This window comes from Cornus florida, unplaced genomic scaffold (assembly GCF_030987335.1).
Source record: "Cornus florida cultivar Cherokee Brave unplaced genomic scaffold, ASM3098733v1 CherokeeBrave_3.0.0_Hap2_Chr07, whole genome shotgun sequence".
NCBI classification, from domain to species: Eukaryota; Viridiplantae; Streptophyta; class Magnoliopsida; order Cornales; family Cornaceae; genus Cornus; species Cornus florida.
Window position 1 is genome coordinate 45196920 of NW_026775577.1, and position 15257 is coordinate 45212176.

The following is a 15257-nucleotide window of genomic DNA, read 5'->3' on the forward strand; positions in this document are numbered from 1 at the left end:
GAGAAGAAGAAAGAAGAAGGAGAGAAGAAGAAGAGAGGGAAGGAGAACTTACCAGGCTTCGGCACAGACGCAGATCCGGCAGATCCGAGAGTCGGAGTCCAGGCTTCGGCGCTTCGTACAGTCACACTTCTCTGTCTCTACTCTCTTCTCTGTCTCTGGAGTCTCTTTTTTCCTTTTGCTTTTTGATTTTTTTTTTTTCCTTTGTAACTTGCAAGTTGTATATAGGTTTTGTAATAGAAATAAACAAATAATAAAATATAAAAAAATAATAACAAAATATTTTTAAAAAAATTTATTTTTCAAACAGGGGCGCCTGCATCTCGCCTGTAGCCTAGCGCCTTATTCCAAAAGGCGTTCGCCTATATCAAGTCCTTCGCCTTAAGTCAATCAAGGCGCCAAGGTGGTGCCTGGAGGCACCTTGTGGCTCAGGTATGCGCCTCCGGCGCCTTTAACAACTATGTACAAGACGGTCTTCTGCGGCAGCAAAGTAATCTTCCCGCACGGTCCTATTATAGTCAGCTAGGGCGGTTTCAAAGTTGTCCATCCGAGCATGGAGACCAACAATGCTAGCCCAAAGAAAAGCATGGTCATGCTGAGGTGCAACAGGTGGCTCTTCCCAATCAAAATCTTTGGCCATTGGATCATCCTCTTGGATGGGAGGAGATGGTGAGCTTGGTGGAATAGCAGCAGCGGCTGGGTTAGGTTGTAGATGGCCAATCACATTATTCCATTGCTTGACAGAAAAAGGCTGAATCTTTTTGCCCTTTTCTTCATGGGGAGGAATGATGAAGCCTTTGTGTTTCAGGAGCTTGGTGATGAAGAATGGGAACGGCAAAGCCCAGGTTTGGGCTCGTTGATGCCTTAAATTTTTGCCTTCATCCCAAAACCTCATGAACTGAGTCCAAATCAACTCCAGAATATAAATCCAAAAGCCTTGGTCCAGGGCATAGAAAGCATTTAACATCAACCTGCGATGCTCAGTGTTGTGTACCAAATGGCACACATTATGCTTAAGAACCGAATCAAGAAACCAAACCTACTCGGGGAGAGTGGATTTGAGAGTGTAACTACGGGGCCGATGCGGGTCAGCAATATTGCAAATGGCGGTAACAACTTACTCCACAGTTAGATTATCAGCCTCCTCATACAAAGGAAGACCCTCACGATTCAAAATATCATCGGGGCACTCCAGAGGACAGCCGGATACAGCCACAATGTCAGCAAGAGTGAATGAATAGAGAGTGCCATCAATTAAAGTGGTGAGAGTATTTGGCGACTCTTCCGGGCAAGTGAGATTTTGGTAAAAGAGGCGCACCACGCGGGGGTAGGCAACCTTGGCAACCGGTTTGCAAATGCCCTGGAGGTGCCGGTTGGTTAATTCAGTGACAGCCCAAGAGGTCATAGGAAGAGCGGCAAAGACACCCTCAAGTTGGAAAAGGAGCTCGTAGTTGAGCGATTTAGTGAGCCAAAGAGCCCGTGGTTGCTCTCGGACAATAGGAGGAGCATCCGCAGAGGGCTTAGGATGGCGAGATGATTCCCCACAAGTCAGTTGGACATGGAGAAGTGGATGGGGACTTTCAGTGAACACCTGGTGTGCAGAAAGAAAATGAAAAGGTAAGAAGGGTATTAATGGAGGAGAAAACCCGAAAATTTGGTGCTAGAATAGACTCTAGCCAACCACCAACATCACAAATAGCATCCAACCCTCCAAAAAAATCAATGCCCAAACTCCTTGAAATGAAAAGAAAAAGAAAAAAAAGAAGAAGAAGAAGAAGAAGAAGAAATTGTGCTTACCTTGGGAGGAGAAGCAAATGATTGTTCAGGAATGAGAAGGGAGTGTTAGAAAGGGTGGGTATTTATAGGCGATAGGTACATGAATGAGGGAGAGGGAAGGTTAGGGAAGTTATGGAGCAGAAATGAATGGGAGCTGGTCGTGGGGAAAGGGGAATGAATGAGTGAAACTGAAAAAATGAGAGAGGGAAAAGTCGGTTTAAAAGGGAGATGAACAGAACGAGCGCTCGTAGATGTAATTCTGAGCGCTCGTGCACGGGACATAAGGGTATGGGGAGTTGGGTTTCAAGGTACGAGCGCTCGCTGGTATGGACGAGCGCTAGAAAATGGGCCAGTGAGGATTTTGGAAGCCACGAGCACTCGAAGACTGCCTCACGAGCTCTCGTGTGGCTTTGGATTGATGAGGAGGCCTGGATGTCAACACACGAGCGCTCGTTTTTCTAAACGAGCGCTTGAAAATGGGACAGTAGTAGAATTCGGATCAACGAGGGCTTGTAGAAGAGGTTACGAGCGCTCAAAAACTCGGTAGTGAACATTTTGGGACTTACGAGCGCTCGAAGGACACTCACGAGTGCTCGTGACTGCAGTGCAAAATTTTTTTGAGTCCTATGAGTACTTGGATTTCAATCTTTACTGAACGGCATCGGCAACAGGGTTAGAGAGTGCTAAAGCAGAACTTAAGTGTTCTTATAAGTCTGGAAGACCTCGAAGCACGGGCGCATTAAAAATAGAAGCTTATGCGCACGAGTGCCATTTCGAAGGTTCGAGAAAATTGCCGGATAAAGCTAGAAAACTTTCGAGAACAGAAGCAAGAGCTACAGAAGGCCTAAGAAAACCTACTATGAATTTTTGGAACGCAATTTACAATATTTCCAGAGAAGGTCAAATTTTTGCTTTCTTTAGCAAATTCCCAGAAAATTCAAGGCTCAGGCAATTGAAAATAGGGAAGCTTGGAAGTAGAAATAATTTCTTCCATTAAGTGCTAAATTTAAAGTCGATAGCTAGACGAAGCCCGATCATGCATTAGTCCTCGTAAATTGGGTCCGTCAGTAGGACTTTCTCAACTTTACGAATAGGGACTATGCCGTCAACATAAGGCTTAAGCCGTTGGCCATTAACCTTAAAAGAGATCCATCGGTAGGATCTTGGAGTTCAACTGCACCATAAGGAAAGACGGATGTGATGACATAAGGACTATCCCACCGTGAATGGAGTTTACCGGGAAAGAGTCTCAATCTAGAATTGAAAAGCCAAACTTTCTATCCGGGGGCAAAAGACTTTTTGACAATGTGCGTGTCATGAAAAGCTTTAGTTTTTGCCTTATAAATTTTGGTGCTTTCATACGCATCATTTCAAATTTCCTCAAGCTCATTGAGTTGCAATTTGCGAGTAGAGCCGGCTTGTTTGAGATCAAAGTTGAGCCTTTTTATGGCCCAATAAGCACGGTGCTCTAATTCGACTAGGAGATGACAAGCTTTCCCAAAGACAAGCTGATATGGCGATATGCCAATGGGCGTCTTGTAAGCTGTCCAGTAAGCCCAAAGCGCATCGTTTAGTCTTAATGACCAATCTTTGCGGTCCGGTCGAACCGTTTTTTCCAAGATATGCTTAATCTCCCAGTTAGATACCTCTATTTGACCACTCATTTGAGGGTGATAAGGTATGGCAACCTTGTGAATGACAGAGTATTTAGAGAGGACGGATTTAAGATAATGATTTCTGAAATGAGATCCACCATCACTGATGATTGCTCGGGGCGTACCGAAACGACTGAAAATGTTGGACTGAATGAATTGGATCACGACTTTATGATCATTGGTTTTGGTAGCCGTGGCTTCAACCAATTTGGACACATAATCCACCGCTACAAGGATGTACTCATAGCCATAAGAAGATGGAAATGGTCCCATGAAGTTGATCCCCCACACATAAAAAATTTCTATGATTAAGATAGGAGTGAGGGGCATCATGTCTCTCCGGGATATGGATCCGAGCCTTTGACATTGCTCACAAGATTTACCGAAATTGTAAGTATCCCGAAACAAGGAGGGCCAATAGAATCCGCTTTGAAGGACTTTGTCAGTGGTCTTTTTGGCACTAAAGTGGCCTCCACAAGCAAGAGTGTGGCAAAAATTTAGGACACTTGTACTTTCAGTTTCAGGAATGTATCGCCGGATGATTTGATCCGGGCAATATTTGAATAACTCCGGATCTTTCTAAAAGAAATGTTTGACTTGGGATAAGAACCGGTCTTTCTCTTGTTTGGACCAATTAGATGGAATTTTGCCTACCGCTAGATAGTTGACAATATCCGTAAACCAAGGGAGACTTGAATGGGAAATTTGAAAAAGTTGCTCATCCGGAAAGGAATCACGGACTGCAGCAAATTCAGAGGATTTCTCAATGAGTAAACGAGAGAGATGGTCTGTGACAACATTGTCGGTCCCTTTTTTGTCCCGGATTTCAATGTCAAACTCTTAAAGTAAAAGTATCCATCGAATTAGGCGGGGTTTGGTCTCTTTTTTAGCGAGCAAATGCCTAAGAGCGGCATGATTTGAGAAGACAATGACCTTGGATCCAAGAAGATAGGAATGGAATTTATCCAAGGCATACACCACAGCTAGCAATTCTTTCTCAGTGGTGGTATAATTTAACTGGGCATCGGAGAATGTCTTGCTAGCGTAATAGATAGCATGCGGAAGCTTGTCCACACGTTGGCCCAAAACCGTACCCAATGCATAATCGGATGCATCACACATGATCTCAAATGGAAGAGACCAATTGGGTGGTTTCATGATTGGGGCTGATGAGAAAAGAGAACGGAGCTTCTTGAAAGCTTCCAAACAGGCTTCATCAAAATTGAACGGAACATCCTTGGCAAGAAGATTACACAAGGGCCGAGAAATTTTGCTAAAATCCTTGATAAAGCGACGATAGAAACCGGCATGGCCAAGGAAGGAACGGATTTGACGGACTGAATTTGGAGGAGGAAGATTAGAAATTAACTCCACTTTAGCTTTGTCAACCTTAATTCCTCTTTTTGAAATGACATGTCCTAGGACAATGCCCTCTTGGACCATAAAGTGACTCTTCTCCCAACTTAGAATGAGATTCGTCTCCTTGCATCTTTGAAGTACAAGGGATAGATTGTGGAGACATGAATCAAAGGAAGATCCAAAGACGAAAAAATCGTCCATGAACACCTTTAAGAATTTTTCAACCATATCGGAAAATATGGACATCATACACCTTTGGAAGGTTGCCGGTGCATTGCATAGCCCAAAGGGCATGCGTCTATAGGCAAATGTTCCAAAGGGACATGTGAATGTGGTCTCTTCTTAATCTTGAGGATCAATTGCCACTTGGGTATAACCGGAATAACCATCAAGGAAACAATAGAAGCTTTGGCCGGCTAACCTCTCTAGGATTTTATTAATGAATGGAAGTGGGAAATGATCCTTCCTAGTGGTAGAGTTAAGTTTTCGGTAGTCAATGCACACACGCCACCTGGTAGTGCGTTGTGGCACGAGCTCTCCCATGGAATTTTCGACGACGGTGAGGCCGGATTTCTTGGGAACAACTTGAGTGGGACTCACCCACTTGCTATTAGAGAGGGGGTAGATGATTCCCGTATATGGATGCGATGCATACAAATAGAAGGGTCGATTCCTTTCAAATCAGCCATCGCCCAGCCAATAGCTTCTTTGTGCTCTTGTAGCACCGCTAGAAGGCTAGTTTCTTGATCATTTAAAAGGTCAGAAGCAATGATGACTGGAAGAGTTTTACTCTCACCAAGAAACATATACTTGAGGTGGGCCGGGAGCGGCTTTAACTTAAGTTGTGGTGGGGATTTTAAAGAAGGGACCGGAGGAGTAGTGGAAAGTTGAGGAAGTGGTTCTCTCGGTATTTTCCAAGGAGGACAATCCATGATAACATTAATGTCAAGCAAAGAATTTACTTCCTTGATGGATTGATCAATGTCAAAGCTTGAGAAGTCAAAGTGAGACATGCAAGTTTCAAGAGGATCCTTGCTTAGAATGAAGGGGAGAGATTCCTCGACCACTTCGTCTATCACATCAATAAGAAAACAATCATCCTCATCGGAAGGATGTTGAGTTGCATGGAAGATGTGGAGTTTGACTTGCATGTTTCCAAAGGCGATGTCCATCACCCTGGTTCGGCAATTAATTGAAGCATTAGCCGTAGCTAAGAATGGCCTACCTAGGATCACGGGAATATGCTTCTTTGGGTCATGGACCGGTTCTGTGTCAAGAACCACAAAGTTTACCGAGAAATAGAACTTGTCCACTTTGATAATGACATCCTCAAGAATGCCTCGTGGGTGCTTGACTGATCTATCGGCAAGCTGCAAGACCACGGAGGTTGGCTTTAGATCTCCTAACCCAAGCTGTAAGTAAACTGAATATAGAATCAAATTTACATTAGCTCCTAAGTTAAGGAGGGCCTTTTCTATCTTGTTGTCGCCAATGACACACAAGATAGTTGGGGCGCCCGGATCCTTATACTTTGGAGGAGCACTTTGTTGAATGATTGCACTCACATTTTCAGTTAATCTCACCTTCTTTGGCAAATGATTTTTAGAAGTGCGCTTTTGAGTGCACAAATCCTTGAGAAATTTTGCATTGGGAGGGATTTGCTTTATAGCATCTAAGAGAGGCAAGTTGATCTTTACTTATTTGAAAACTTCCCACATGTCTTGAATTTTGCAATTCTAGTTCCCAAAATGTGTTAACTCTTGGAGACATTGTGGAAATGGAGCCTTAGGCTCATAAGACGTCTCCACATTTAGGTTGACAAGCTTGGAATTTTCAGCATTAGACTTTAGATTTTTAGGAGTGAACTTTGGATTAGAAGAGAGGAGATTTGGATTTTTGTGAGGAAGAACTTTGTCATTGCTACTTCCATCAACCTTGTTATCCACAACTCAACCACTCCTAAGGGTGGTGATTGCTTGGACTTGTTCATGAGTTGGCCCACTCGGAGGAGGGGTTTCATTAATCACATGAATCCCTCTAGGATTTTCAAATGGTTGAGCGAGAAGCTTCCCCTTATCTCTTTGAAGGAGTTGGTTCATTGAAGTGGTTATTTGCCCCACTTGATTCTCAAGTTTAGCAATAGACTGAGTGTGGGAATGAACCATTTGGAGAGTGGGTTGCAAAGATGACAAGAGTTGCTTATTAGATTCCATCATTTGCTTATTTAGAGATTCCATCATTTGCTTATTTGCAGCCATAATCTTATCCATTGGGAACATAGGAGGTTGATTAGAGATATTTGGATTATACGGAGGACAGTAGCTTGATGAGGCTTGAAATGGCCTATTTTGAAATTGAAAAGGGGCTTGATTTTGATGCCCTTGATTCTGAAAGTTCGAATTTTGTGGGGCGGGTTGCCTCCACGAAAAATTCGGATGATCTCTCCATCCCGGATTGTAAGTATTGGAATATGGATTATTTTCGGGCCTTGAGAATATGGAATTTGCTTGCTCTTGATTGGGATTGGAAAATTGCTCTGGTATGGGACAATCTTCCGAAAGATGGAAAAGACTAGTGCATGATGCACACACTGCACTAGCTGAATTTTGAGACAAGGAAGGAGATAGGTGTGGTGCCATCAATTAATAGAATTTATGAGCTATGGCATCCACTTGAGATGATTCTTCCCTCATTGTCTTCGGTTGACAAGGGTTGGTGTTCTTTGTATTTGTTGAGGTTGGACCACTACGAGAATTATGCTGTAACGAGTTTTCACTCAAATTCTCAAGTAACGTCCATGCCTCATCCACACTTTTAGACATAAACATCCCTTCACAAGATGAGTCAACCATGAATCTATGTGGGTCGGTTAACCCAGCATAGAAAGCTTGCACCAATTGCCATTTTGGAATTAGGTGGTGCGAACATTTCCTTAAGAGGTCTTGAAGTCTCTCCCAAGTCTCATGGAGTTATTCCCCCTCGCCTTGGGAAAAGCTAAGAACGGAATGCCTCATTAGATTGGTTTTACTCAGTGGATAATATTTTTTTAAGAATTCTTATTGCAATTGAGCCTATGTAGTGATGGAATTTGTAGCAAGGGAGTTCAATCAATATTTTGCCCTATCTTTTAAGCCAAATTGGAAGAGATGCAAATGGAGAGCATTTTCAGGGAAGCCCCTAAGCTTGATGGTAGAGCAGATTTCAAGGAACTCATCAAGATGCTTATAGGGGTCCTCGTGTTCCAAGCTACGAAAGGAAGGAAGCATTTGAATTGTACTAGATTTGATTTCATATTGGGCTGTATCGATATTCAGCATCACTATGCAAGAGGGAGAGGCGTAGGTTGTAGGGATGAAGTGGTCCCGAAGAGTCATGGGAACCACATTTTGAATTTTGGCACTATCATTATTAATTCCCTCATTTCCGGCATCTCCAACATTTTCAGCCATTGTATTAAATTCAAGTTCGATTCCTTTTATATTTGCAGATTCCCTAAGGTTTCTTCTAAGAGTCTTTTCAAGTGAATTTATGTCAACTGGCGAGTCAAGAGTCAGTAAGGAAAGTGATCTATGGCCAAACATCAACAACTCACAACACAATCAAAACAACAATGCATCACCATAACCTCTACATACGATGTTCCCGTTCTCCTCAATTATCAAGACAGAAATGTAAATGGCCACGACAAGGACCGATGCTTGCAATTGAAAAGAACAATAAATAGCCTCAACAAGGGCTTCACAACTTAACTAAATCTAATCTAAACACATGCAAGATATTCACAACTTTGAAACTAGAGCTTCGAAAACTTACCTGAAGTCGTTTAGACTTACAAATTTGCTAGCTTCCCTCAGCAAGCCTTGAATACCTAGAATCTCACAAACACTTAAAATGTTACAATGATCAAAACCACACAAGAAAGTATTCACAAGACACAATATTAACAATCAAACCAAAGGTAATCCTAAAACCTCGGTTGCAAAACCGTTTGCAGTCCCCGGCAACGTCGCCAAAAATTGATCGGTCATTGACTATCATTATAATAATCAACCCTTTGCAATAGCATAAATCATTGTAAAATAGGGCTATTGGTTGGGTAAGTCGAACCACTGGGACTGCTAGTTTATGGCAACTAAGATATTTAGAATCACTTTTAGAATGACGAAAGGGTATATACAGTTTTGTTGGTTTGTCACTAAAATTAAGAATTGAAAAATGCATAAAACAATATTGTGCTAGGAATTTAAAGAGATAAAAGCAATTAAGAAGGGACTAGGGAAGTGAATCCACTACCCATCAATAAGTATGCTAGGATATGATTTACTTGGGGGAACACATATATATATAACCGTGGAATGCAACAACATAACATTGATACATTATCTTCAAGAAGTATATAAAATCAAGATACAAGAACAACCTATCAAGGCACTACATGTTTTGGTTACCTAAACTAGGATGCAACCTTAGACATAATCACCAAGCCATAGATTATCAAGCACTTAATCTCATAATAAAAGCACATGAAATAGAAATCAAGAAGAATCTATCAAAGGAAAACCCTAAGCAATAGATTATCAAAATTCCTAAATATCATGCCAATAAAATCACTTCCATGAACTCATCTCCATTGTCACTATGAAAAATGTAGCAATATAGTCATGAGAGCAAGACAATCTAAGATAAGATATTTAACTCAAAATGATCATTAAAAGACATTGAAGTTCTTTACGTCAAATAAAGTGCTCTAGTTCATGGAAAGGTCACATATATACATTAAACCCCCAAATATAAATCAAAACAAAGCAATGCTTACAAAATGGAGCTTCATCACCTCCCTAGATAGGAAGTTAGTTACCCATGAAGACAAGGAATGAAGAAGAAGATGAAGAATCCCTCTCTATTTTCGCACCTCAGCCCTCTCAAACACAACCCTCATAAGCTCTCAATATTTCTCTCTCCCTCCTCTAAAATGTGTGATGATCCATAATACAAGCTTCCCCCTTTCTTTTGTAGACAAGATGTCTACCAAACCACCCAAAAATTGAGGTCCATGTTCCCTAAAGGTCTTTCACCAACAACCCAATTAAGGAGGGAATCCAAATTGAAAGGTTCAAGGAGACAAGTGGGTCTGCAGTGTTTTTACGAGCGCTCGTAGATCGCAGCACGAGCGCTCGTGGATGCCTTAGACAAAATCTTCTTAGATCGAGAACATGGACGAGCGCTCGAAGAATGAGTTACGAGCACTCGTAGCTGCTGAGATTTTTACTTCGAGATTTAGAGCGCTCGAAGGTGACTTAGGAGTGCTTGTAGGTGACTTGGAACATTCTGCTTGAAATTGGAGCGCTCATAGGTCATACGAGCGCTCGTGTGACAAGGTAGAAAACACTTGGATGCTCATGTATGTTGTACGAGCGCTCGAAGAAGGAGCTACGAGCACTCGTGAATGTGACAGTTTGCATCTTTTCCTTCTCCTGCTTTGGACTTCTCTTATATGGGATTAACATTGGCCCATTTTATTCTCTTTTTCATTGAAGAAGGCTTCCTGGACCTCCTTTAGCAGATTCTACTCGGAAATCTCCGGATGTAACGGCCGAGAATGATTTGCTCTTCAACAAGCCTTTGAAAGCTGCCATTTTATTATCTTTTTGTAGACAAACCTGAAAATGCACAGAAACGCAGAACTGGAGAAAATATATACAATTAAACCACAAATGGACTTAACTAATGCAAATAAGGGCGCTTGAATATGTAATATTTAGCGCTTATCAAGGAGTAACCTAAAAATGTCTTTGAGATCCAGAGTTTCCTTGGCCTAGCGGGTTATTATCGGAGATTTGTGAAGGATTTTTCCCGTTTGGTAGCTCCTATGACCAGATTAACCCAGAAAGGAATTAAGTTTGCATAGAATGAGACCTGTGAGTCTACCTTTCAGGAGTTGAAAACAAGGTTGACCACGGCTCCAGTGTTGGTGATACCCGAGCGTGGCTTGGCTTATGTGATTTATTGCGATGCATCACGTGATGGATTGGGTTGTGTACTGATGCATGATGGTAGAGTAGTGGCTTATGGGTCTCAACAGTTAAAAACTCACTAGCTTAACTGCCCTACTCATGACTTGGAGTTAGCGGTAGTCGTCTTTGCTTTGAAGTGTTGGAGACATTATTTGTAAGAGATTTGAGGTTTTCTCGGACCACAAGAGTCTCAAGTACTTTTTCTCCCCAAAAGACTTGAACAACAGACAAAGGCTATGGGTTGAATTATTAGAAGACTACAACTTTGACTTGCAGTACCATCCGGGCAAGGCTAATGTGGAAGCTGATGCCTTAAGCCGAAAATCTCGTGGGACGTTGGCTGCATTAGCCATCTGGAAATGGAAGATGCTTGAGGATTTGGCAGAGATGGGATTGTATTGCCTTGACGATGATGTTTGCAGTGAATCAACATTCTTGTTTAGTCTTGTGGCTCAGCTTACTCTTGTCGGACGAGTGATTGAGTCACAGAGACAGGATTCCGATTTAGATGTTATTCACACTTTGATCTCGAGTGGTGAGACAGTGAAAGATTTGACCTTACATGCAGATGGAGGCCTACGGTTCAGGGGTTTGTTGGTTGTTCCCACAGTTTTCCGTGAGGACGTCTTATGGGAGTTTCATATTTCTCGTTTTGCAGTTCATCCAAATGCTACCAAGATGTATCAGAACTTGAGAACACAATATTGGTGGAGTGGGATGAAGAAAGATGTTGCACAGTTTGTGGCCAAATGCCTTACCTGTCAGCAGGTGAAATCGAGCACCAAAGACCAGCTGGTTTATTGCAGTCATTGCTGGTAGCGTAGTGGAAATGAGAGAAGATTGCAATGGATTTTGTGACAGGTCTTCCTAGGTCACAGAGGGGAAATGAAGCCATATGGGTCATTACTGATAGATTGACCAAGACGGCACACTTTTTACCTATTAAGGCAACAGATGACGCAGAGGCACTTGATGCACTTTATGTGAAAGAGATTGTGAGATTGCACGGAGTTCTAGTGGTTATTGTTTCAGATAAGGATGCCAAGTTTACTTTGAAGTTCTAAGAAGGACTTCAAGCAGCGTTTGGTTCATCGTCACTTCAGTACGGCATTCCATCCACAGACGGACGGCCAATCGGAGCACACCATTCAGATCTTGGAGTATATGCTTCGGGCTTGTGTTCTTGATTTGGGAGGTAGTTGGGAGGACCACCTTCCACTCATTGAGTTTACCTATAACAATAGTTATCAGGCGAGCATTCAGATGGCTCCATTTGAATAGTTGTACAGTAGGCCTTGCAGGTCTCCTGTTTGTTGGACTGAGGTAGGCGAGACAGCCGCCTTAGGACCCGACATCGTACTCGAGACTATAGAAAAGATTAAGCTGATTGGACAGAGGCTGCTCACGGCTCAGAGCTGACAAAAGAGTTATGCGGATAAACGGAGACGGCCACTATCCTTTGAGGTGGGAGACCACGTTTTTCTTCGGGTTTCTCCACGGAAGGGGTTGATGCGGTTCAGAAAGAGTGGTAAGTTATCGCCACGATTCATTGGACCATTTGAGATCTTAGACAGGGTAGGAGAGGTTGCCTACAGGCTTGCATTGCCACCACAGTTGGGCAGAGTCCACAACGTCTTTCACGTATCGATGTTGTGAAAATACGAGCCAGATCCATCCCATATTCTTGATTGGGTTGATGTGAACATTGATAAAGATGTTTCTTACAAGGAAGGGCCAATTCAGATCCTTGACACACGGCAGAAAGTATTAAGAGACAAAACGATACCGTCAGTAAAGGTTCTTTGGAGGCATCATAGGGTCGAGGAGGGTACTTGGGAGCTTGAACAGGAGGTTCGCTCCGAGTATCCAGAGTTGTTTTCTCCCTCAGGTATGGCTTGATTTCGGGGACAAAATCCTTTTAAGTTGGGGAGATTGTAAGGTTCCTGAATTTTGTCATTTTCCAATTTTTGGAATTTTCTAATTTTCGGGGGTATTTTTGTCTTTTTCTCATTTTGCCTGCCGGACATCGTGGGGTGTGCCGGTTGTGTTCGAGAGTTGGGTGGGACATTTCCTTGAGTTTAGGACTCTTGGAAATGCACCGTTTGTCATTTCGACTTTTTTCCGTTTTTCGGGTCGGATAGTCTCGGGTGGGACCCGCTACCAGAATCGTTGTGTACGGGAATTTTATTTTGGGATCATTGCACACCATACGTAATTATTTTATGTATATTTAATGTGGTTGTGTGCCATTTTGTATAGTTATATGCACATATGTGTGTGTAGTGGGAAATAGAAGGAAAAAGAATAGTCAAAAAGAAAATTTTGTAGTGGGACCCACCATTAGAGATTTTGTGATCAAGAGACCAACATTGGCCTCATTCTCCTTCTCTCACCCGGCACTAGCTCTCTCTCCCTCTTTCCTCTTCATTTTACTTTTCTTTTTGGCTTCAAACTTCAATCTTTAATTACTTTTTCGTCTTTTGGAAATTTTGGGTGCCGTTTGCGGTAAATCGAAGAGCTCAGCGAGATCTTCAAGTTGATGAAAGCAATTACAACTTTGGTGCATCCAAGGAATTTCAAAAATTAGGGCTTTGATTTGGAGGTTTGGGGGTTTTCATCTCCATTGAGGTAAGGGTGTTCTAATGCACAATTTTTTGTACTTGTGTGAGTTTATAACTTGAATTGATGTCTAGCATGTTCAATTAGTATAAATTCTTGTAAAATTTGCTTAAATGATAGGTATGAGCTATATGTGACTAATTGTTAGTTGTTTTATAGTATTTAAACATGCTTACATGAAGTTGAATTCATGTCTTATATGCTTGTTATGTAAAGTTGATGTTAAATGAGAACTTTAGTTATGTAGATTAGAAAATTGCTTTATATAGCATGTGTGAGAGTTTTATGGTGGAATTGATGAATTGAAGTATGAAACAATCCATGCATTCATTGGGATAGAAAAGGGGAAAAATGTCTTTAAAACAAGTGAAATTGTTTTGGGAAAAGTTTCTAAAAGTGTTTGCAAAAACCCGGATGCCTAGGAAGTGCCTAGTGGTCTGTGGTGTTAGTGTAGTTTAGAGGGGAATATGGTTGAGCTAACCAGGCCAGATGCGACGCCTTGGAGGTGCTTTGTGGTTGTGGATGGTTAGCCAATCCTCCTTTCGTGACGCCTTGGAGGTGCCTTGGGTCGGATTACACTAACGGTTTGAAAATTGAAAGGGAAATGTTTCGGACATGGGGAGCGACATTTGCATGACATTGCACTTCATTAGAATATATGGTGTGTATGTGTTTGGGTGACCATTGTTATATACTTGTCACTGTAGTTGTTGTCATGTACCCCTATGCTATGATCTCGTTCCTTTTACCTATTCATTACATGGATTCACGGGGTCATAAGAAGTGTGTATTAGACACTTCCTACTGAGCGTTTAGCTCACTCCACTTTTTTAATATTTTCAAGTTCCGAAAAAGAAGTGGCGGACGACCATCCATCACAGCTTTAGCTTAGATTAGGAGAATGTATATTTTGCTACCTTTTGTATTAGGCCTCATTTTGTAAGGTGTTGACCCAAATGTACCATTTTGTAGCATGTGAAATATTTAGGTTCATTTTGTATATGGCCATTGGGAAAATGTAATTATGCTTATTTACACTAAATCATTTAGCATATTTTATGTAATGTGTTGTAAATTATATTAATATTGTTGTTGTTGTTAATGTATTAGATGTTAAAATGTATTCAAATATGTACGTGGGTATGGTGTGTAAGGTGATTGGTTATCAATGTTGGTGTATCTCAGATAGTGAAAAATTTCGAGTTTGGATGACCTGGAACCGGTCGACGTGAAATTCCCACACGTCGATTGGATGACCTAAACTAGTCGACGTGAAATTCCCACACGTCGACCGGTATTTTGGCAGTAGCCTTTTCACTGTACATGTCTTTAACCAGTTGACTTATAGCCTCCCACACATCGACCGGTATCTTGGCAGTGAGTTTTCCACTGTGCACGTCCCAAACCAGTTGACGTGTGACTCCCCATACATCGACTGGTTCCTGTGTAGTAAACATTGTGACTTATTTTTCCCATTTTGCCCTTGACCACTCACTCAAGTGTATTCTTACACATTATAAGGTCTAGTAAAATATAATAATTATATTTTAACTATGGGAATGACTATATTGCCCCGGACTTTATATTATTTATTATGAGATTCAAGTAAATGACTATTTTGCCCCTTTGAATCTCAGACCATTAGAATTGTGATAAATGACCATTTTGTCCTCGTTGGAATTTAATATACAAATTTAATGTGAAAGGACCATATTACCCTTGGATGATTTTGGGTCGGGTAAGGACTCGTTTAATGATCCGAATCCAATGAATTTGGGTCGTTACAAAATCCTTGTGATATCACTTCGCTGTATGTAGATAAATCAACCTCATCACC